This window comes from Canis lupus, chromosome 11 (assembly GCF_011100685.1).
Source record: "Canis lupus familiaris isolate Mischka breed German Shepherd chromosome 11, alternate assembly UU_Cfam_GSD_1.0, whole genome shotgun sequence".
In the NCBI taxonomy this organism is placed as follows: domain Eukaryota; kingdom Metazoa; phylum Chordata; class Mammalia; order Carnivora; family Canidae; genus Canis; species Canis lupus.
The window spans coordinates 37,552,439-37,576,843 of NC_049232.1; the positions used below are offsets into that span (position 1 = coordinate 37,552,439).

General features: G+C 38.0%; 1 long non-coding RNA gene across 2 annotated transcripts in view; it reads left to right on the forward strand.

Moving 5' to 3' along the window:
* The first annotated feature begins 14 nt into the window (after positions 1-14).
* Positions 15-24,405, forward strand: part of LOC102156029 — a 56,264-nt gene continuing 31,873 nt past the window's right edge. For both annotated transcript variants that reach the window (XR_005366800.1, XR_005366801.1), the window contains exon 1: positions 15-2,156. This is a non-coding gene — a long non-coding RNA (uncharacterized LOC102156029). The remainder of the gene's footprint in view (positions 2,157-24,405) is intronic.

Consider the following 24,405-nt stretch of genomic DNA (forward strand, 5'->3'; position numbering starts at 1 on the left):
TGGTGGAATGGCTTTTGAAGACTCAGTTACAGGGCAACCTTGGTGGCAGTACCTTGCAGGGCTCAGGCAAGATTCTTGAGGGTGCTCTATATGCTATGAATTAGCATCCAAATATTGTGCTACTATATCCATAGTCAGGATTCCCAGGTCCAGAAATCAAGAGGGTAGGAATGAGTGGCACCACTCACTATTATACTTGGTGACTCACTAGCAAAATTTTTGCTTCCTATCCCCATGACCTTATACTTTGCTGGCCTAGAGGTCTTAGCTCCAAAGGAAGGAATGCTTCCACCAGAAGCCACAGGAATAATTCCATTGAATTGGAAGTTGAGAGCCATCCAGCCACCTACAGTTCCATGTGCCTCTGAATCAACAAGCCAAGAAGATGGTCACTGTGCTGGTTGGAGTATTTGGCTTTGACTACCGAGGGGAAACTGCACTACTACTCTACTGGAGATCCCCTAGGGGTATCTCTTAATATTAGCATGCCCTGTGGTTAAAGTCAATAGAAAATGCAAACCAGCTAGCACTACTAATAGGCCAGACCCTTCAGGAATAAAGGTTTAGATCACCCCACCAGGTAAAGACAATCAGCTGAAGTGCTTGAGGAGGGAAAAGGGAACACAGAATGCATAGTGGAAGAAGGTATTTATAAATACCAGCTATGACCACAAGACTATTCACAGGAGCAAGGATTATAATTATCTTGAGTATTTCTTCTGTACTTTGTTGAGTGTGTGTGTGTGTGAAGTTGACAAGGGGTGGACTCGTGATAGTTAATTTTATGTGTTCAGTTATGGTGCCAGATTTGTGGTCAAACATTCTGGATTTTTCTATGAGGGTATTTTGGATGAAATTAATATTTAAATCACTGGACTGTGAGTAAAGCAGGTTGCCTTCCAAAATGGGGAGATGGGGCACTCACCCATTCAGCTGAAGGTCTGGATAGAACCAAACACTGACTTCTCCCAGAAAGAGAAGATTCTGTCGGCAAAGAGCCTCCAAAACTTAAATTGCATTGACTCTTTTAGGTTCCCCCTGCCCATCTTGCAGATTTTAGATTTGCCAGCCTCCATAATTATGGGAACTAATTCCTTAAAAGATTGGTTTTGTTTCTCTGGAGAACCATGGCTAGTACACTAGGTTTGGGCTATTACATATAACATTACTATGACCATTCATGTATAGGGTCTTGTGTGAACAAAGTTTTCATATCTCTAGAATAAATACCCATGAGTGTGATCACTGGGTAATGCAAGAGGTGTGTGTTTCACTTGGTAAGAAACTGGAAAGGTGTCTTCGAGAGGGCTTACACCATTGCACAGTCCCACCGCCTTGGTTGAACTTGATCTTCCATTCTTTAGGACTTGGTATTGTTGGTATGTTTGTTTTAGCCATTCTCATAGGCACGCAGTAGTGATATTTTGATTTTTAAGTTCATTCCTCCACCTTATCACATTTATCATTATTTGTTTTTCCATCTCAAAAACCTGCATTAGTCATATTTTCAGAAAGCATGGGTTGATGGGGGAACTGGATGGTTTGGGTTTGGATAGACATAGAACTATTTTCCAGACTGGTTATCTGAAGAAAGAACTTCAGCAATCACCGTGGATTTTGTAAGAAATTTCTAAAAGGTCTATTTACTATCTATTGCTGCCTAACAAATAATCTTAAAACCTAGTGGCTTACTTAGAACATTTATTTAGGCCAGTTTCTGTGGGTCAGGAATCTGAGCACAGCTTAACTGGGTTCTCCAGGACTGGACCTTTCAGAAGGCTGCAGTCATAGCCATAGCCATTTACTTTCTAGTTCACTGAGGTAGTTGGTAGGCTTCAGTGTTTTGCAGGCTGTTAAACCAAGGGCTTTAAATCCTTACTAGCTATTGGCTGAAGGCTGTCCTCAGTTCTTTGCCACATGGGTCTCTTCAATGTGGAAATCTGTTTCACCCCCGCCCCCCCCCTCTCTCTCTCACACACACACACACACACACACACACACACACACACACACGGGGATTCCACAACAATGTGAATGATAGGACATGGAGATCATTAGGAACTGCTGGTGCTGCCTACTGCAGCAGGTGTTTAGGTTTGACAATCTAGATGAAGCAGAAGCTACTGCGGAATTTACCTTGAAGCCATCTTTGCAAGGTAAGCATAAATTTTACTTATAGAATGATTGTTTATTTGTGGTAATTTGGGGAAGGAAGACAGATGGAGCATATGGGTTGCAAAATTGCAAATATCTCTTGGCACCACTACCATAAGATATAAACAACGGAATTCATCTCCAATAAGAGTGAATGTTGTCACTTAAAGAGGTTTAACAGATAAATTTAAGGAGGTAGTTGATTCTCATCTCTAAACTTGAGATCAAGAGGCTGGGAAAGCACAATTAAGCTTCCACAGCAACATAAAACTAATATTAGAAATCCACAAAGTTAGAAAGCCAAGTGAGTATTCTATGGCTCTTTCTCAGATTTAAAGTAGAAATAATGTTCATAGCCAGAAGCAAGCAGTATGAAAAGTTAGAGTTTCAAGACCAGAAAAGAATAAGCCTTGGGTGCCTCAAATCTACCATACCAAAGGCCTTGGGAAGCCTCCTAATAAATTAAACTGGAAGTTAAGGAATTTTAAATTTTTTATTTAATTTTTTAAAGTTTTACTTCCAGTTAGTTAACATACAGTGTTATATTAGCTTCAGATTGTACAATATAGTGATTCAGCACTTCCATACATCACCTGTTGCTCATCACAAGCACACTCCTTAATTCCCAGCCTCTATTTCACCCATCCTCCCATCCCCCCTCCTCTGGTAGTCATCAGTTTGAGTCTGTTTCTTGGTCTGTCTCTCTCTCTTTTTCCCTTTGCTAGTTTGTTTTGTTTCTTAAGTTCCATGTATGAGTGAAATCATATGGTATATTTTTCTAGCTGACTTATTTCACCTAACATTATACTCTCCAGCTCCATCCATGTCTTGCAAATGGCAAGATGCCATTCCTTCTAACGGCTGAGTAATATTCCATTGTATAGATACCACATCTTCTTTATCCATTAATCCATTGATGGATACTTGGGCTGATTCCATATCTTGGCTATTGCAAATAATGTTGCAATAAACATAGGGGTGCAAATGTCCCTTCAATTAATGTTTTGTATTCTTTGGGTAAATATCCAGTAGGAGGATTACTGGATCAAAGGGTAGTTCTATTTTTAACTTTCTGAGGAAACTCCATACTTTTTTCCACAGTGGCTGCACCAGTTTAAGGAATACTTTTCAAAACATATATTTGTGCAATATATGCATATTACTAGGAGGAAACACCACAATCTGATTAAGATTAGTTATCTCTGGGGCCCCTGAGTGGCTCATTCGGTTGAGTGCCAGACATAATCTCACAGCTGTGGGATTGAGCTCTGAGCCAGGCTCTGTGCTCAGTGCAGAGTCTGCTTCAGATTCTCTCTCCCTCTTCCTCCTTATTTTATCTATCTGAAATAAATAAAATATTTACAGAAAAAAAAAAAAAGGAGATGAGGGATGCCTGGGTGGCTCAGCAGGTGAGCATATGCCTTCAGCCTAGGGCATGATCCCAGGGTCTTGGGATCCAGTCCCTTATCAGGCTCCCTGTAAGGAGCCTGCTTCTCCCTCTGCCTGTGTCTCTGCCTCTCTCCCTGTGTCTCTCATGAATAAATAAATAAAATATTTTTAAAAAGGAAGATGAATTATCCTTGGATAGAGGACTGAGATTTGTACTAAGAGATAGAATTGCTTATTACAATGTATCTTTTTTTTGTTGTTTCACTATGTTTCCATGAATATGTATTTCTCTTTCCATTTAAAGACAGTTTTAAAAACTCTTTAAACCATACCCGAAGCAGATAAAGAAAATGGAAATGACAAATTACCTAGAAAGTGACAACAAGGAAAACGCTTTTTATCAAAAACCTATGGGACATTGGGCAGCCCTGGTGGCCCAGTGGTTTAGCGCTGCCTTCAGCCCAGGACGTGAACTTGGAGACCCAGGATCGAGTCCCACGTTGGGCTCCCTGCATGGAGCCTGCTTCTCCCTCTGCCTGTGTCTCTGCCTCTCTCTCTGTGCCTTTCATGAATAAATAAATAAAATCTTTAAAAAAATAAAAAATAAATTAAAAAATGGACTGAAAATAAACTAAACATGCAACTGAACAAAAAGAAAAAACAAAACAGAAAAACAAAATAAACCTAAATAGGAGGAAAGAATTCATGAAAATGAAAATAATTAAGAAAAACTACACACACAAAAAGATGAAAACAAAACTGATACTTAAAGCTTAATTAATTAACTCTGGCAAGGCAAATTATGGATAAGAGAGAAAAATGAAAACATAATATTAGGAATTGGAAAAAAATACATATGGGTACAGGGTTTCCTCTTGGGGTGATGAAAATCTGGAAGTGGATGGTAGTGATGGTGGCATAAACTTTGTGATTATACTAAAATTGTTTTTAGATCAGTAATTAGAGTCAAACTGTTGCCCTGTTTAACCATAGAAGTATGCCCAGGCTGCAGAATTAAAGAGATATTTCACAGAATAGCTACAATTTCTAGCTAAAACAATATCAGCAAGAACTGGAAAAATATGCCTGGAAATGAATCATGAGGGTAATGAACAGAATATAAGGCCGGATATAGAAGAGTTTGTCGATATGGGACACTCTCCTTTAACTCATCATTTAACACCCTACCAGGAACACCTGAGACTGGCCTTAATATATTGCTGGTATAATTCCTTGAAGCTCAGAGGGGAAATACCCTATTTTAAATTAGGTGGAGGTGCCATAATTACTCCAGTAATTGAGGAAGGGGTCAAATGGTTCAGAGTAGGCATGCTAGACTATATTTATAAAGACTGTAGGACTCACCAGCTGTGTTGCCCAGTAGGGCCTAGAGGACACTCCCTTTACTAGAACAATTAGAATTCTCTAGTGAAGGGGTCACTAAAAGCATTAAGAAGCTCAATGGTGGAGCATCTGAATGACTCAGTTGGCTAAGTGTCTGTCTTCAGCTCAGATCGTGATCATAGAGTCCCAGGATCAAGCCCCGCATCCGGCTCTGTGCTCCGCGGAGAGCCTGCTTCTCCCTCTCCCTCTGCCTGCTGCTCTCCTGCCCTCTCTCTCTCTCTCTCTCTCTATGTCAGATAAAAAAAAAAAAAAAAACTCTTTCAAAAAAAAAAAAGCTCAGTGGTGACTGTCTTGTAGGCTGAGGTTGCAGCTATGAAAATGAGCGAGCTCCCTAGAGACAATTAAGGTAAGAGGATCCCAAAATATCAGAAGCCAAGTGACAGCACCTAAGACAATAAAAGGCAAGGTGGACATACCTGCCATGCTGCAAAGCCAGAATGGAAGCGGAGTCCCTAATCCTCCAGGCTCTGTAGTGAAGGCGATAGACCACAGTGTTCCTAAGTGTGAAGCAGATGGATGGGTAGTCAATTAGGTAATTTTTTATCTATATAATCTAAAAAAGGTCACAGGAAAGAGAAGACTGATGTTAGCTGCTGCAATTAAAAAAAAATTATGATCCTTCACACTGTTTCCAGCCTGGAACCCGTGCTTAGGCCTAGAGTCCATTGACTGAAGTGTACCTTATAGAAGGACATGCCAACACCTCAGGTGTACTGCAGTGATTTTCCCAAGTCTTCCCCCCCCAAAGGGACCTATCTATAGTTACAGAGTAATTGCACACTGTGAAAAAAGGAACACTCCTTTTTTGGATATAAGATTGGAACTGACATTGGTCCCAGGGACCCCAGACACTATCATAACCCTTCATTAAAGTGGGTCAATCATATAGAGGTCAGGTACTAGGTGGAGTTCTGGTCAAGTCTTCACCCCAGTGGCCTCTGTGGGCCCAGGAATCTACTATGTGGTCATTGTCCTTGTTCCATCAAGGATATCATCAAAATGGATGTAATTTTCAGCTGACAGAATCATGAGACTGGTTTTCTGGCATGTTATGAAAGAGTTGTAATGGTAGGAATAACCAAGTGAGAGCCTCTGAAGCTGCCTCCTGCCTGAGCCAAGATCGTAAATCAGACACACTACTGCATGTTTATCATAAAGAGACAAAACCAGGCCAATCTTAAAGACTTAAAGAATGTCAAAATGGCCAGCATTCATGATTCCATTCAGCTCACCAGTCTGGACCTTGCAAGAATCAAAACAGCTTGTGGTGGACAGTACAAATTAAATGGAAGTTCCAATTATGGATCCTGTATTGAATTGATGTCTTTATCAGGTTGATCAGCAGAGCCCCAGGCCAATGATATGCAGCTCTTGATGTGGTAAACTCATTCTTCTCAATGTCATCAGGAAAGAGGATCAAAGCAGTATGCAAATACATCTTTACTTGGAGAAGAAAAAGACACTCATGGTTTGGTCTAGAGTTCTATTTATCTCCCATTCTTTGTCACAATATAGCCTGCAGGAATCTTGACTGGACACTCTGCAAAATATCACCTAGTCTGCCACATTAATAACATCAGGTTAATTAAACCAGATGAATAGGAAGCAGCAGGTACTCTGAATGCCAGACACATACATTCCAGAGGATGGAACTCAACCCTACAAAGACTTGAAGGTCTGTTGCATCAGTAAAAATCTTAGGTATCTGATGGTTTGAGGATTTCCAGACATACCCTCAAAGATGTAGAATAAGTTCTTGCACTTTCTTCCATGTACACAAAAATGCAGCACTAGGTAGACTGCTTTAGATTTTGGAGATAGCATTATTTCTCACTTAGGAATACCCTTCCAACCTGTTTATTGGGTGACTCAGAGGGCCTGAAACAAGAGAGGGCCCTGTGACAGATTCAGACTGGTGTAAGCAGCACTCCCTTTGGACCAATGACCCAGCACATCCCACAGTGCTAGAGGTATCTGCAGTAAATAAGAGTGCTGAGAGGATTTCTGCAAGCCCCAATAGGAGAATTACAACACAGACCTCTAGGTTTCTGGGGAAAGACTACACTGTCTCTAAAGAGCAGCTCCAGGCAGCCCACTGACAAGGTTCATCAAGGGGCTATGTAACCAGAACAGAGCTGTCTCTAAGCTGGGTATTGTCAGACCCACCAACTCATACGTTAGGGTAGTATCCTGTTTCACAGTAAAATCACATGTCCTTGAAGGCAAATTCATCACTTTACCTGTGCAATTTGATTGTTTTGTAGGTATTACAAAATAGCAAATTAACTGTTAATGGAGTTTTATGAACTGTGGCCCTATCCCATTTAGTTTAGTGAGTAAATTGTTTTGATATATTCATTTCATGCAAATAAGTTTTAAAATGAGTTTTTCCATTTTCTCTTGTTTTTGTCTTTCTCAAAAACCTCTTCCTTACCTTAAAAATTATATATTTAAAAAATCCTTCTATATTACACCCAGCACCTAATAAATAGCTTTGTTCTTTTTTTACGTGTTGATTTTAATCCATCTCCATGCTTCATGTGTAATGTGATGTAGGGACCTATTGTTTTTCCAAATTAATAGCAAATTTTCCATCCCTTCGCCTTTCCTTTTTCCCAATAATATGAAGAATTCCCTTCATAATATACTAATTTCTCAAGTATACATGGTTCTGTTTATGGATTCTCTATAATGTGCAATTGACTTCCTGTACTAATAGCTCTCTGTTTAATTATTGTGGTTTTATATTGCTTCTTGATATCTGGTATGATATTACGTCCTTTGGTGTTCATTTGCTTGTGTGTGTTGTGTTTTTGGAAGCCTGTTATTGTGCAGTTTCTCTTCCAAATAAAATTTTAATTGAAATGTTTATTGAGATAATTATAGATTCCAATGCAGTTGTAAGAAACAATGCAGAGAAGAACTTATGCAAGTTTTACCCAGTTCCCCCTAAATAGCAACATTTGTAAACGCATAATATGTATAATATCGAAACTGGGAAATTGATATCAATACAACCCACTGATCTAATTCAGATCTCCCCAGTTTTACTTGTATTCATTAATGTGTATATATATGTTTAGTTCTATACAATTTTATCACATGCATAGGTTCATGTACCCACCACAGCACTCAGGATAGTGAATAGTCCCCAGGCAATGATTGCTCATGTTGCCTTTAAAAAAAATGTTTAAGGAAACTCTACCCCCAACACGGAACTGAACTCGTGACTCCCAAGATCAAAAGTCCCATGCTCTACCAAGGAAGCCAGCCAGGTGCCTCTGATGTTACCTTTGTGTAAGCATACTACTTCCGTCTGACTCCCACAGTAGCTATTAACTGTCTTCTATTTCTAAAATGTTCTCATTTCAAAAGTGTTATATCAATGGAATTGTATAGTATGCAACCTTTGGAACTGGAATCTAATTTTTTTCACTCAGAATAATTCCATTTATTCATTCAACTTCTATGTTTCAATAATGTGTTGTTTTTGCTTGCTGAGTAGTATTCCACAGCATGAATGTACCCGTCTGTTAAAACTGTTCATCTGTTGAAAGACATGCGGACTGACTCCAGTTTGGGGCTGTTAAAAATAAAGCTACTATGAACATTTGTGTACAGGCTTTTGTGGAAACATACATTTCCATTCCTCTAGAATAAATGATCAAGAGTCTTCTCTGGTTGGTATGATAATTAGGTGTTTAAGTTTTAAGGAAATTGGCAAACTGGGGTGCCTGGATGGCACAGCCGATTAAGTACTCGACTGTTGATTTTGGCTCAGGTCATGATCTCAGGCTTGTGAGACTGAGTACTGCCTTGGGCTCTGCGCTCAGTCAGGAGTCTGCTTGTCTCTCTCTCCCTCTCTCCCTGCCCCTCTCCCTCTTTCAGGAGTGCTCTCTCTCAGATAAATAAATAAATCTTAAAAAAAAAAAGAAAGAAGTTGACAAACTGTTTTCCAGACAGGCTGTATCATTTCACATTTTCACCAGCAATATATGAGTGATTTCTCAGAGCAAAATCTTTTAAGCTTGGAGAAGTCCAATTTGTCATTTTTTTTGTTTATAGTTAATGCTTTTCATGGCAATTCTAACAACTCTGCATAGCCCTATGTCCCCCCAATTTTTCACTATATTTTAATAAAATAGTTTTATGTTGTATTTTAAAGTCTGTGACCCTTTTACAGTTAAATTTTTAAAATTTTATTATTATTATTTTGTTTAGAGAGGGGAAGGGAAGAGCAGAAGGAGAGGGAGGGGGAGAACCCCAAGCATGCTCCACACCCAGTGTGGACCCCAACTCAAGGCTTGATCTCATGACCCTGAGATCATGACCTGAGCCAAAATCAAGAGTTGGTTGCTTAACAGATTGAGGCACCTACGTGCAACTTTTGCAGTTAATTTTTGTATGCAGTATACAGTGAAACTTGGGTCAAGTTTCACTTTATTTTTTTCTAGGGATATTCAATTACTCCATACCATAAGTGTAAAAGGCTATCCTTTTTCAGTGGTTTCTGAATTTTTTCAAAAATTAGTTGAGCATATTTGCATGGGTCTACTTTTGAATTCTCTATCCTGTTTCATTGATCTATGTGTCTATCCCTCTGCCAGTACTACACCATATTGATAACTGTAGCTATATATTAAGCTTTAATACCATGTAGAGTCTTTTCTTTCATTTTATTCTTCTTAGTCAAGATTACTTTAACTATTTTATGGCTGTGGGACTTTCCATATAATTTTAGAATAACTTTGCTGAGGTTTTATAGAAATTTGAGAGGAATGATATCTCTAGTGTGTTGAGTTTTGTAATCCACTACAATGTATGTCTCTCTCTCCATTTATTTAGATCTTCTTTGATTTATTCCATCAGAATTTCACAATAATCAGATCCTAAACATATTTTGTTAAACATATACCTACGCATTTCATCTTCATTGGAGAAATTGCAATGGTATTGTATTTCAATTTTGGTTTCCATATGTTTATAACTAGTATATGGGAACATGATTGGTTTTGGTATGTTGAACTTGGGTCCTATAACCTTGCTGAATTCACTTATTACTTCTTGAAGGGTTTATTTTTGGTTTTGTTTGTTTGTTTGTTTGTTTTTTTCCTTTTTCTTTTTGTTTTGGTAGATTGCTGTGGGATTGTCTACATAGACAATCATGACATTTGTAAATAAAGATGGTTTTATTTCTTCTTTTCTAACTGGTATGTCTTTTAGTTCCTTTTCTTACCTTATTGCACTGACTAGAATTTCTGGTACTGCGTTGAACAAGAGTTCAGAGTTAGAGTGAATGGCCTTCTTTTTTCAAATAATTTTTTTAATTTAGGGACTCCTGAGTGGCTCAGTGGTTGTGCGTCTGCCTTCAGCTCCAGGCATGATCCCAGGATCCTGGGATCAAGTCCTACATCAGGCTCACTGAAGGGAGCCTGCTTCTCCCCCTGCCTGTGTCTCTGCCTCTCTCTCGGTCTCTCATGAATAAATAAATAAAATCTTTAAAAAATTGTTTAAATTTAATTTCAATTAATTAACATACAATATATTATTAGTTTCAAAGGTAGACGTCAGTAATTCATGAGTCTTATATAAAACCCAGTACTCATTATATCACATGCCTTCTTAATGTCCATCACCCAGTTACCCCATCCCGTCATGCCCCATCCCTTCAGTAACATTCAGTTTGTTTCCTATGATTAAGAGTCTCCTATGGTTTATCTCCTTGTCTGATTTCATCTTGTTTTATTTTTTCCTCTCTTCCCCTATGATCCTCTTTTATTTCTTAAATTTCACATATGAGTGAGATCATATAATTATCTTTATCTTATGATAATTATCTTTCTCTTATTGACTTATTTTGCTTAGCATAATACCTTCTAGTTCCATCCATGTTGTTGCAACTGGCACGATTTCATTTTTTTTTAAATGGAGATAAAAAAACACACACACACATACATATATATACATACATACCACATCTACTTTATCCAATCATCTGTTGAAGGCCATCTGGGCTCTTTCCATAGTTTGGCTATTGTGGACATTGCCATTATAAACATTGGGCTGCAGGTGCCCCTTCAGATCACTATGTTTGTATCTTTTTTTTAAAATTTTTTATTATTTATTTATGATAGTCACAGAGAGAGAGAGAGAGAGAGGCAGAGACACAGGCAGAGGGAGAAGCAGGCTCCATGCACCGGGAGCCCGATGTGGGATTCGATCCCGGGTCTCCAGGATCGCGCCCTGGGCCAAAGGCAGGCACCGAACCGCTGCACCACCCAGGGATCCCCACTATGTTTGTATCTTTGGGGTACTTAGCAGTGCAATTGCTGGGTCATAGGGTAGTTCTATTTTCAACTTTTGGAGGAATCTCCATACTGTTTTCCAGAGAGGCTATACCAGCTTGCATTCCCACCAACAGTATGAGAGAGTTCCCTTTTCTCTGCATCCTCACTAACATCTGTCACTTCCTGACTTGTAATTTTAGCTGTTCTGACTGATGTGAGGTGGTATTTCATTGTGAATTTGATGATGCCAAGTGATGTGGAGCATTTTTTCGTGTGTCTATTGGCCATTTATTTGTCTTCTTTGGAGAAAGGTATGTTCATGTCTTCTGCCCATTACTTGACTGGATTATTTGGTTTTTGAGTGTTGAATCTGATAAATTCTTTGCAGATTTTTGATAATAGCCCTTTATCCGATAAGACATTTGCAAATATCTGGTCCCTTCTGTACATTGTCTTTTGAATTTGTCAACTGTTTCCTTTGCTGTGCAGAAGATTCTGATCTTCATGAAATCCCAATAGTTATTTTTTGCCTTTGTTTCCCTTGCCTTTGGAGATGTGTCTAGCAAGAAGTTTCTGTGGCTGAGGTCACAGAGGTTGCTGCCTGTGTTCTCCTCTAGGATTTTGATGGATTTCTGTCTCACATTTACATCTTTCATCCATTTTGAGTTTATTTTTGTGCATGGTGTTAGAATACACTGCAGTTTCATTCTTCTGTATGTGGCTGTCCAATTTTCCCAACACTATTTTCTGAAGAGATTACCGTTTTTTCCATTGGATAGTCTTTCCTGCTTTGTCAAAGATTAGTTGACCATAGAATTGACGGTCTACTTTGGGTTTGGGTTCTCTATTCTGTTCCATTGATCTATGTGTCTGTTTGTGTGCCAGTACCACACTGTCTTGATGATCACAGCTTTGTAATAGAGCTTGAAGTCCAGCATTGTGACACTACTAGCTTTGGTTTTCTTTTTCTTTCTTTCTTTTTTTTTTTTTACATTTTTTAAAATTTAAATTCAATTTGCCAACATATAGTATAACAGCCAATGCTCATCCAATCAAATGCCCCCCTCAGTGCCCATCACCCAGTTACCCCATCCCCCACCCACCTTCCCTTCCACTACCCCTTGTTCGTTTCCCAGAGTTAGGAGTCTCTCATGGTTTGTCTCCCTCTCTAATTTTTCCTACTCAGTTCCTCTCTTTCCCCTTCTAATCCCTTTCACTACTTATTATATTCCATGTATGAGTGAAACCATATGATGATTGTCCTTCTCTGATTGACTTATTTCACTCAGCATAATACCCTCCAGTTCCATCCACTTCGAAGCAAATGGTATGTATTCGTCTGTTCTGATGGCTGACTAATATTCCACTATATATATATATATATATATATATCACATCTTCTTTACCCTTTTTCAACATTCTTTTGGCTATTCAAGGTCATTTCTGGTTCCACACAAATTTTACATTTATTTATTCTGGCTCTCCGAAAAAAGTAGATGGTAGTTTGATAGGGATTGCATTGAATGTATAGATTGCTTTAGGTAGCATAGACAATTTAACAGTATTTGTTCTTCCAATCCATGAGCATGGAACATTTTCCCATTTCTTTGTGTCTTCATCAATTTCTTTCATGAGCGTTCTAAAGTTCTCTGAGTACAGATCCTTTGCCACTTCAGTAAGGTTTATGGGTGCAGCTGTAAATGGGATCAACTGCTAAATTTTTCTTTATTCTGTCTCCTTGTTAGTGTATAGAAATGCAACTGATTTCTGTGCATTGATTTTATATACTGCAATTCTGTCAAATTCCTATATGAGTCCTAGCAATTTTGAGGTCTTTTGGGTTTTCTGCATAGAATATCATGTCATCTGCAAAGAGGGAGAGTTTGACTTCTCCTTTGCCAATCTGGATGCCTTTCATTTCTTTTTGTTGTCTGACTGCTGAGGCTAGGACTTCTAGTACTACATGAACAACAGTGGAAGAATGGACATCCTTGTCATGTTTCTTACCTTAGAGGAAAGGCTCTCAATTTTTCCCCATTGAGAATGATTTTTGCTCTGAGCTTTTCAGATGGATTTTATGATATTGAGGTATGTTCCCTCTATCCCTAAGCTGTGAGAGTTTTAATCAAAAAAGGATGCCTTACTTTGTCAAATGCTTTTTCTGCATCTATTGAAAGAATCATATGGTTCTTGTCCTTTCTTTTATTAATTTAGTGTATCACAATGATTGATTTTCAGATGTTGAATCACCCTTATAGCTCAGGAACAAATCCCACTTGGTCATAGGGAATAATCTTTTTAATGTACTGTTGGATCCTATTGGCTAGTATCTTGGTGAGAATTTTGGCATCCATGCTCATCAGGCATATTGGTCTGTAATTCTCCTTTTTGGTGGGGTCTTTGTCTGGTTTGGGGATCAAGGTAATGCTGGCATCATAGAATGAGTTTAGAAGTTTTCTTTCCATTTCTATTTTTTGAAACAGCTTCAGAAGAATAAGTATTAGCTCTTCTTTAAATGTTTGGTAGAATTCCCCTGGGAAGCCATCTGGCCCTAGACCCTTATTTGTTGAGAGATTTTTGATTATTGCTTCAATTTCCTTGCTGGTTATGAGTCTATTCAGATTTTCTTTTTCTTCCTGTTTCAGTTTTGGTTGCCTGTGAGTTTCTAGGAATGCATCCATTTCTTCCAGGTTGCCTAATTTGTTGGCATGTAGTTGCTCATAGTGTTCTTATAGTTGTATTTCCTCAGTGTTGGTTGTGATCTCTCCTCTTTCAGTCATGATTTTATTTATTTGGGTCCTTTCTCTTTTCTTTTTGATAAGTCTGGCTATGGGTTTATCAGTCTTATTAAATCCTTCAAAGAACCAGCTGCTAGTTTCATTGATCTATTCTACTGTTCTTTTGGTTTCTATTTCATCGATTTCTGCTCTAATCATTATTAATTCTCTTGTCCTGCTGAGTTAAGGCTTTATTTGCTATTCTTTCTTCACCTTTAGGTGTAAGATTAGGTTGTGTATTTGAGACCTTTCTTGTTTCTTGAGAAAGGCTTGCGTAGCTATATACTTCCCTATCAGGCTCACCTTTGCAGCATCCCAAAGATTTTGAACAGTTGTGCTTTCATTTTAATTTGATATTTTTTAAAAATTAAATTTTAAAAATTCTTTATAATTTTTTAATTATTTTTAAATTCTTTATAAATTTCCTGGTTGATCCATTTGCTCTTTAGTAGGATGCTCTTTAGCCTCCACGTATTTGAGTTTTTTCCAAATCTCCTCTTAAGATTTGTTAATTTCAAAGCCTTGTGGTCTGAAAATCTGTGGGAAATGGTACCAATCTTTTGGTACCAGTTGAGACTTGATTTATGAGCCAGTATGTGATCTATTCTGGAGAATGTTCCATGTACACTTGAGAAGAATGTGCATTCTGTTGCTTTAACATGGAATGCTCTGAATATATCTGTGAAGTCTATCTGCTCTAGGGTGTCATTCAAAGCCCTTGTTTCCTTGTTGGTCTTCTAATTAGATGATCTACCTGTCCATTGCAGTGAGTGAAGTGCTAAAGTTCCCTACTATTATTGTATTATTATCAATATGTTTCTTTAATTTTGTTATTAATTGGCTTATATAACAGCCTATCTGGATAAAGTATTCTTGGCTGCATATTTTTCTCATTTGTATCTTGAATATATCATCCCAGTCCTTTATGGCCTCCTAGGTCTCTGTGGATAGGTCTGCTTGTCAGTCTAATATCTCTACCCTTGTAGGTTACAAACCTCTTATCCAAAGCTGCTTTCAGGATTTTGTCTTTGTCTCTGAGATTTGGAAGTTTCATTATTATATATTGGGGTGTTGAACTATTTTTATTGATTTTGAGGAGGGTTCTCTGTGTCTCTTGGACTTGAATGCCTGTTTCCTTCCCCAGGATAGGGAAGTTCTCCACTAAAATTTGCTCCAATATACTCTCTGCACACCCCTTCTTTCCTCTTCTTCTGGGATCCCAATTATTCTAATATTGTTTCACTTCATGGTATCACTTATCTCTCAACTTCTCCCCTTGTGATCCAGTAGTTGTTTATCTCTTTTTTCTCAGCTTCTTTATTATCATTTTGTCTTCTATATCACTAATTCTCTCTTCTGTCTCATTTATCCTAGCAGTTAGAGCCTACATTTTTTATTGCATCTCATTAATAGTATTTTTTATCTTGACTTGATTAGATTTTAGTTTTTTTATTTCTCCAGAAAGGGATTCTCTAATGTCTTCTATGCTTTTTTCAAGCCTAGCTAGTATCTTTTAATCATTATTCTGAACTCTAGTTCCACCATCTTACTTATGTCCATACTGATTAGGTCCCTGGCAGCCGGTACTGCCTCTTTTTTAAAAATATTTTTATTTATTTATTCATGAGAGATACATGGAGAGAATGAGAGAAAAAATACCAAACTAGGAACAATGATCCCAGAGAAATATACACTAAACAAGTCAGAAGAACCTTGAAGCCAAAAAAAATTTTTTTAAATAAAGAGGGAATATAATCAGACAGGTGAATAGGACAGAGCCATACACTAGATGCTGTGTGTATTTTGGTTCTATTTGTTAGAAAACTAGGTCCCAAAATTGTAAGGAAAGAAAAACTTATATATGTACCAAAATAAAATTAAATACAATGAAAGGATAGACTGTAACTCTAAGAATGAAAATTTAAAAAGATTTTAAAACAGGAGTTGATAAATTGTTTGAAAAACAAAAAAGAAAAAGGTTAAAATTTGAAAGACTAAAGAATCATGGGGAAAAAAACTATGAATTCTATGTACTAATTTCCCCTACTGCTGGAGTTTTGCAGTTCTCCATGATGGATAAACTTGGTCTTAGCTAGATGTTCTTGCTTCTCAGGGAGGGGCCTGTTGTGTTGATTCTCAGGTGCCTTTGCCCCATGTGGAATTGTACCACCTTGCCAGGGAGCCATGCTCAGTAAGCAGCTCTGGATTGCTCTTTGTGGATTTTTTCCCTGAAGACTTTCTGAGAAGCTTTAGAGGATAGGAGTGAAAATGGCAGCCTCCCAATCTCCAGGCCCCAGAACTGAAAGCTCGGCCCCACTCCTCAGTGCACCCTCAGGGAAAAGCAATCAATCCCTCCTGTCTCCCTGGTCCCCATCCACACTCTGTGCTCACCGAGCACATGACTGAGCATTTCTATCTCAGCACGCAACCCTGTTTGGAGCCTCCAAACTCTGCAGACTCCTGTGGCTCGCACCCACACAACTCTTCCTGAGGTAGGAAGGGGACATTCTTTCTTTATTCCTGATCTTAGGGGGAAATCATTACACCTTTCACCATTAAATAGGATGTTAGCTGTAGGTTTTGAGGAGACTTTATCAAGTTGGGATACTTCCCCTCTATTTCTATCTTAGTGAAAATTTTTGTATGAATAAGTGTTGGATCTTTTAAATGCTGTGGAGGGGAAGGGGCATCATCTGTATGATCATGTAATTTATCTTTTTAACTTGTTGATGTGATGAATTATACTGATTAATTTTCAAATATTTAACCAAGTGTTGCATACCGGAAACAAACCTAACTTGGTCACAGTACATAATTCTTTTTACACATTACTGGATTTAGTTTGCTAATATCTTGTTGAAGATTATTGTATCTAAGTTCATGAGAGATATTGGTCATTGTAATTTTCTTACTTCGTACCATTTTTGTCTGCTTTTGGTGATGAAGTAATAGTAGCCTCATAAAAGTGAGTTGGGAAGTATTCTCCCCTCTTCTCTTTTGTGGACAAAATTTTGTAAAATTGATGTTAATTCTTTAAATGTGTGATTGCATTCTCCAGTAAACTATCTGGGTCTGGGGATTTATTTACTGGGAGCTTTGAAATTATGAATTCAATTTCTTCAATGACTAGAATGCTATTCAGATTATATATATCATCTTCAATTGAATTTTGAGAGTTTGTGGGCTTTGAGGAATTAATTTATTTTTTCTAAATTGTTGATCAATGAATATAAAATTACTTAGATTATTCCTTTATTACCTTTTTAAAGGCTATAGGATCTGTAGCAATATTCCCTACTTCATTTTTGATATTGGTGGTTTTTCTTCTTTTGATTTTTGCAAACTTACTACAGGTGTATCAATTTTATTGAATTTTTTTGAGAACCAGTTTTTTTGGTTTTTTTGTATTGTTTTCTTATTTTAAATTACATTGACTTCTGCTGTTTATCATTCCCTTTCTTCTATTTGTTTTGAGTTTATTTGGTTTTGTTTTTAGTCTCTTGAAGTAGACAGTTAGTGCTACTAATGTTCTTCCTAGAATTACTTTATTGGCATGATATGTTGTATTTTCTTTTTACTCAGTTCTACATATTTTTAAATTCCTTTGAGACTTCTGTTTGATCCAGGGACTATTTAGAAGTGTGTGGTATAATTTTCACATGTTTAGACATTTTCACATGGTCTTTCTATTATTGATTGCTAGCTTGATTCCTTTATGACCACAGAACACATTCTGTATTATTTCAATTCTTTTAAATGTATTGATATTTGTTTTATGGCTAAAGATATAGACTGTTTTCATGAATTTTCCATGTGCAGCTGAGAAAAAAATGGTATTTTGCTGTTGTTTGGAAGAATGTTCTACAAATGTCAACTGGAACCTATTGGTTGATTGTGGTGTTTAGAGTTCCTACATCCTTGCTGATTTTTTCCCCTGGTAGTTTTATCAGTTGCTGAGAAAGGGGTGTTGAAGTCCCTAATTATAACTATGGATTCCCTCCTAGAACCCGTTTTCATCCCTTAGGTAGAATGTTTCCTCTCTTGATGTAAAAAAGAACTTTAGTAAGGCTTGCGTATACATGTTTCAGTTCTTCCTCTGGTCTCTGATAGGATTATTAGTTCTACACCCATTCTGAAGTTAAGTGACAATATATGACTTGCTTTAAGCACTATAGTGTGAATAGAAGTGCCATGTGTCACCTCCAGGCAGAAGTCTTAAGAGTGAATCTCCACCTCTCTTCCTTCTGCTTCTTTAATTCTGGAAACACAGGGCGCTAGAGTCTCCAATAACCAGGATGCCTGAGTGAGAACAATGGGCAGAGCTTCCCTCACAGCTCACAGTGTATCACATATGTAAGTGAGAAATAAATACCTGCTGTGGAAAGCCACAGACATTTGGGGGTTGTTTGTTAGTAGGGCAAAACCTACCCCATCCTGACTAATACAGTATTGGATGGGGAAAAAAGTCAGAGACACAAAATTAACTCTTCTCATTTTAATTTAAATTTAACCTCCTTTTCACAAGGAAAAACTCCATAAAGTATTAAAACATAATTATAATACTTTTCTGAGTTTATTGTTTAATATTTACCTTCTTACTGGTCTCAATATGTATTAAATTTTAAAATGTATATAAAACAAACACTCACTACTCTAGAACTATAAGCTAGCAATTTAATTCAAACATAGACTGACATAGGGTAAATGTTTGCATTGAAGGGAGACCTGCCAGCACTCTGAAGGCTCAACTCTTTTCTCCACTTTCTTTGCAAGGCACATGGACCATGGATTTCATCATCAGTGAAAAATAAAATTATGTGTTTATTGGATTTGTGTGACCTTTTCCTGCAACAATCTCAGGACACTGAACTTTTAGCACATCCATTCCTTAAGTAATTTTAACATGCAGAGGAGAAGAGAAGGTCAGACAATTACAAGTCTGCTAGCCAATGTCAGTGGAATGCGTTAGGTGTCAGTAGAGTTCCTATTTCCGATATTAACAAACAGGACATAAGGCTACAGTGTAGCTGAGGTGAGGCAAGAGGCATGCTGGGAAATATGCTAAATAATCCTGGAAATGAGGCAGGGCAGCCAGCCCCTTCAGAGAGACCAGGGAGGAAGCAGTAAAGAGCAATGTTTTCAGAAATAAAAATCTAGGATTTTTATCAATAAATCCACCTAATACAGGATCTTCACTTGTACTCAAATACTTCTTTTTTCTTGTATGAATTCAGCCATTTGTAAAAGTAGGAAAGTCTTTTGCATTTGCTCCATTAATGATGATTGTTTATTTCCCTTCACTGCACCTCCAACTTTTGCAGGATTTTGTGAAGTTTGTTTTCTTTAATCTGATTTTCTGTTATAACCACTAGTATAATTTTTAGTAATGAAAATGGGTTCAGTCCAGAAAACCACCACTACAAGTATTGCAGGTATAAAGGGATTTAATACAGGAGTTAGGGCTTATACATGCAAAGTAGCTGAGAGGGAGGCTCTGGATACTGCAGGGAAAGATCAGAGAAATAGTCCACCAATGACTTCAGCATGAGAATCTAAGGCAGGGAGGGGAGCTGTTGTCAGCAAAAAGCCCAAGAAGCCATCATTTCTAGCCACCAAGTGCTGAGAAACATGGCTTAGCTTTCTAGATCCCGTGTGAGTTCTTCCTGTGGCAGAAATCAAACACTGAACCATACAGAGAGGTCACTTTGGGAAACATAGTGCCCAACCTTGGAAGGGAGAGGTGGTCCTGCTGAGATGTCCAGAGCATCCAGCACAGTCACGTGCACAATGAAAAGAGAGCTCTTTATTGAAAACAGGGTTTATTTTAATTGATAATTGAGGTGCAGGCTGGTGGTGGGATAAAATCAGGAGTTGAGTTTAGTACATTTTTCTTTTGTTAAAAACAAATGATTAACTGATGTGCTTTTAATTTCTCCTGAAATTATTTCCATTAGATTTTGGATGTGTGTTTGCAACAAAGAAAAGCCCTAATTTTAATGGTCATGGCAGCTGCCTGGCCTTTAGGTGCTTTGATGATCAAGGCCCGACAATGGCAATGTTTTGGGCCATCAATTGTGTAGTAAAGAAATTAATTAAATCTGCCCTCTGCTTCTGGTTCTAAAGCATAATTTGGGTCTGAAGCATGAAAAACTGCGGACTGTTATTTGCACTAGAGCTGAAGACTGGCTTGCAATACAAGTTTAGAAGATGAATACGTGAGCCTTTGAACTATTTATCTATAAATAATATAGATAGAGAAACCCAAGATAATAGTCAAAATTAAGTTTAAAACAAAGCAGAGGGGATCCCTGGGTGGCGCAGCAGTTTGGCGCCTGCCTTTGGCCCAGGGCGCGATCCTGGAGACCCGGAATCAGATCCCACGTAGGGCTCCTGGTGCATGGAGCCTGTTCTCCCTCTGCCTGCGGCAGATGCCTCTCTCTCTCCTCTCTGTGCATTCTCATAAATAAATAAATAAAATCTTTAAAAAAACAAAAACAAAGCAGAAAAAGAGACTGCAAGTTTTTATTAAAGATTGTCCCAGAAGATAGAAAAGAGGCCCCTTGGGGTTTAGATCAGCCTTTGAGAAGTGGGGAGGGGGAGGAGAAATGGGACATGAGAAACAATAGGGAAGCCATAGTGGTGAAGAGGAAGCTGCAAAGATACTACTAGAACAATCTAAGCTGTGAGTGAGCCAGAGAGACAGTCCTGTGACCTGGTCCTGTAATAGAGCAAACAGAAATGTGGTTAGTTAGTTCTAGTAATGAGGACCAGCAGGAGACTTCCTCAGTCACATAGTGAATGCCCCCCAACTTCACTCTTGAGTACGTCTGGGTGGATAACACTTGTTTAATTTAATAACCTAGCTTTTAGCCATTTTCTTATAGAGAAACCTATTCCTTGAACAAAACCCAAACAGCATTTTTTTGTAGCTTATTTCCTGTTAAGGAGCACCCTTTCCTCTCAGATGATGTGGAACTCTACTATCACCAGGTGGCAACTCACAACTTTGCAGGTGAGAGAAAGAGAAATTCAGTTCCTTTCAAGCTCAGAGCAGCCCTGTAACTACAACTGTCTTTGACATTATAGCCATAACTTCCAGGACAAAATGTATTTCAGATTTGGGCCTGCATACACAAGTTCCAAAAAAATAATATAATAGTTTCTTCCAAGGGTTGCTCTTAAAAATCACAAATGCTGATTCACTGTAACTATAGATTTTCCAAGATTTTACTTCCCCCTTTAAAATTCTTGTCAGTATTGAGAAAGCTGACTAGAACTCTGTCCATGTTATCTTCATCACCATCACGTCATTGAATCGTGACTTGTTCCCTAAAACGGTCTGCTTATGATGAGATGCCCCCCACCCCTTCCCCTCAGTGCAATTTTTACTGTACTTTGCTGTAATGAACTTTCAGTTCTGGTCTCTTATGACATAGAAGAATAACGGTCTCCCAGGGACTCTGTAAGAAACACACGAAAATGACTAGTACAGTGCCTGCCACATGGTTGATGTCATTTAAATGAAAGTTGGTCTCCACACGTGCAATTTAGGTGCTAGCAGTGGGCATGCCATCCCATTTGTTGAGCTACGGACTGGATGTTGTACTAACTGGTTTCATCCCTAAAGCAGCCCTACAAGGAAAATGAGGCTCCGATAGTAACTTGTTCCAGATCCCACATTCAAGATGTAGGTGCACTGGATATCCAACCTCTGGACTTTCAAACCTTTTACCAGCATGCCATCTTGACCTTGATTCTTCAAACTGGATATGAAATCCCATCCTGCCTCCTGTAACCTTGGGGGGCTGGATTCCTATGGGAGAAGAATTCCTGTGGTTTTATCACATTTGGTTTTTGAAATTACAGCACAACACTGGCAAGCCTGAAGCTTCAGACTGACTCAGAAGGGCAGGCTCCATGGGTCCACAGTGAAAGGGGGCCTGCCTCTCTCCTAAGGTGCAGGGGTAGCCAGGCCATAGCCTTTTGTATGTAACATGGGAGAATAAACAAATATGAAGAAATTTTTAAAAATTACTCTTATTCTGAGACTTGATGTAGAAATGCATATCCACCTTGCTCTTGTCCCACTGGATTTTCCTTTCACTGACATGGCACCCCCTGACAAAATCCCCTCAGTTCCTGTCCAATTCTCTAAGTCCCATTAAATTCTGTTTCTATCTTCCAGAGTTGTATTTCTTTTCAACAGGTACTTTCTTCTAAACTGCTCCCTGCTTTTTGGAGGCTCAGTTTCCAAAATCATTAAGTAAAAGAAACTAAATACACCCCTGGATATGTGGATGAGTAGGAAACCCTTAGAAAGCAGATGCCTAGAGTCTCTCACAGAGGCCCCAACTTTACCACCCCAAGAACGTCTTCATGACCAGTGTAGAAACTCCCATATCTAGAGACTGCTTCATCTAAAAACTCTAAAAACCCTAAGACTGGTTCTAGAACCTGAAGAGTGTTAGGTACTTTCTAATGGACATATTTCTTAGCAGAAGATAAGGCATATTTCTTAGCAAATGATAATCAATTTGAATACAATTCTACTTTGATTTTTTCACAATGGAAAAATTAATTTGAAGATTATCTTATGGATTGTTTGCCTTTTACTCTTTTGTTTAGCAGTAGAGTGTACTGTCTGAATCTCTAGCTTCATATGATCTCTTTCTTTCTTTCTTTCTTTCTTTCTTTCTTTCTTTCTTTCTTTTCTTTCTCTTTTTCTTTCTCTCTTTCTTTCTTTCTTTCTTTCTTTCTTTCTTTCTTTCTTTCTTTCTTTCTTTCTTTCTTTCTTTCTTTCTTTCTTTCTTTCTTTCTTCTTTCTTCTTTCTTTCTTATATTTGTTTAATGTCTCTGAGACTTCCAGACCTTTTACACTTATATCTTAGGAATTGAATATCTGGTGTCTTTTTTATTTCTTAAGAGGGATCCCATAATGAAGATTGGCCTATGACAGAGGAATCAATTAAAGCTTGCATTAAGGAGCACTCATCAACTGAACATATTCCTCCATTACAGGGTTGACCCCCTGTGGATCTGTAGAAACTTCTTGGTCAAAGAACATTAAGAACAGTTTTCCTATTGAAAAGATTCCTTTACTCTTATTTGAAGTGTGTGAAATTTTTCCTAAAATAAGAAAGGTTAAGGAAGTTATTATTTGTAAATGGACTTGCTGTATATGACTGATACCAGTTTAATAGTATCTTGATATTTTGTATTAGTTAGCACTCTCCAGAGAATCAGAATCAATAGAGTATGTGCATGTGTGTGTGTTCTGTTCAAATCTTCCATTGATTTCATGAGGCTCACCCACACTAGGGAGGATGATCTGCTTTACCCAACCTACAGATCTAAATGTTAATCTCACCCAGAAAACCCCCTCACAGACACACCCAGAATAACATTTGACCAAGCACCTGGGTCCCCATGGCTCAATTAAGTTGATACATAAAGTTAACCATCACAGTATTCTATTACTGATCACATTTAATTAGATAAACTTCATTCTCAGCTTCCATGAAGGCTCCTAAGAACATAGCTATTTGTTATAAATTTTAAAACCCTGGGTTTTCTTAAATTGATTCTGATTCAGTATCTCTATCAAAACATCCTTGATTGTGTACTTTAGGCTCTTTTCAAGGTTTGGATCATAGACATTTAAGAGAAAGAGAAAAGCAGTCCTTGACATCTGGGAGCTAGCTTGATTCTGTTTTTTAGGCCTTATTGTGGCTATGAGCTGGACTTGGAGGTTTTCTATTAAACATGAACAATTTCATAAAATGTCAAAGTCAGACCACTCTATAATCATCATGGATCAAGACAAAAACAACAAAACCACTCTCCAATTGCATTTGAGCACAGTCAAAAACATGAACTCTGTCTAAACCATAAAATGACCAAACTATCTCCTTGTTATGTATAATTGCTTCTTTCTTAACAATTATAGATTAAGCCTCATCTGGCCTTCCCTCTTTCTAGATAAGATTTATTCCAATACTCATAAAGCCATAGAGTTACCCCCATTTCCTGACAGCATTCAATCTAAAGTCCCACTTCCTTAAATTTTCCCCAAACTCTACAAGTTCTTTCTGACATTTCTTACTAATTTGCCCCATGGTTTCCCAAGTCATGCACTCTCCCTTGCTGCAATGAGTAATGTTCCAACACATTCAATTATAGGCATGACCCTGGTGGTTCTCAGCTAAAAGGCATTAACAAAAATGGAACTTTGCTAAGATTCATCTGAAGCCCTCCCCACCATCTCTCCCATTGTGTGTGTTCTCCCTCACTGCAACCTGTAATAATCCAATTTGTTCATCAATATTTTGTTTCTGGTGGTTTTGTCTGGAGGACATCGGCCAAAGTACGATCCAATCATTGATGACTGTTAACAT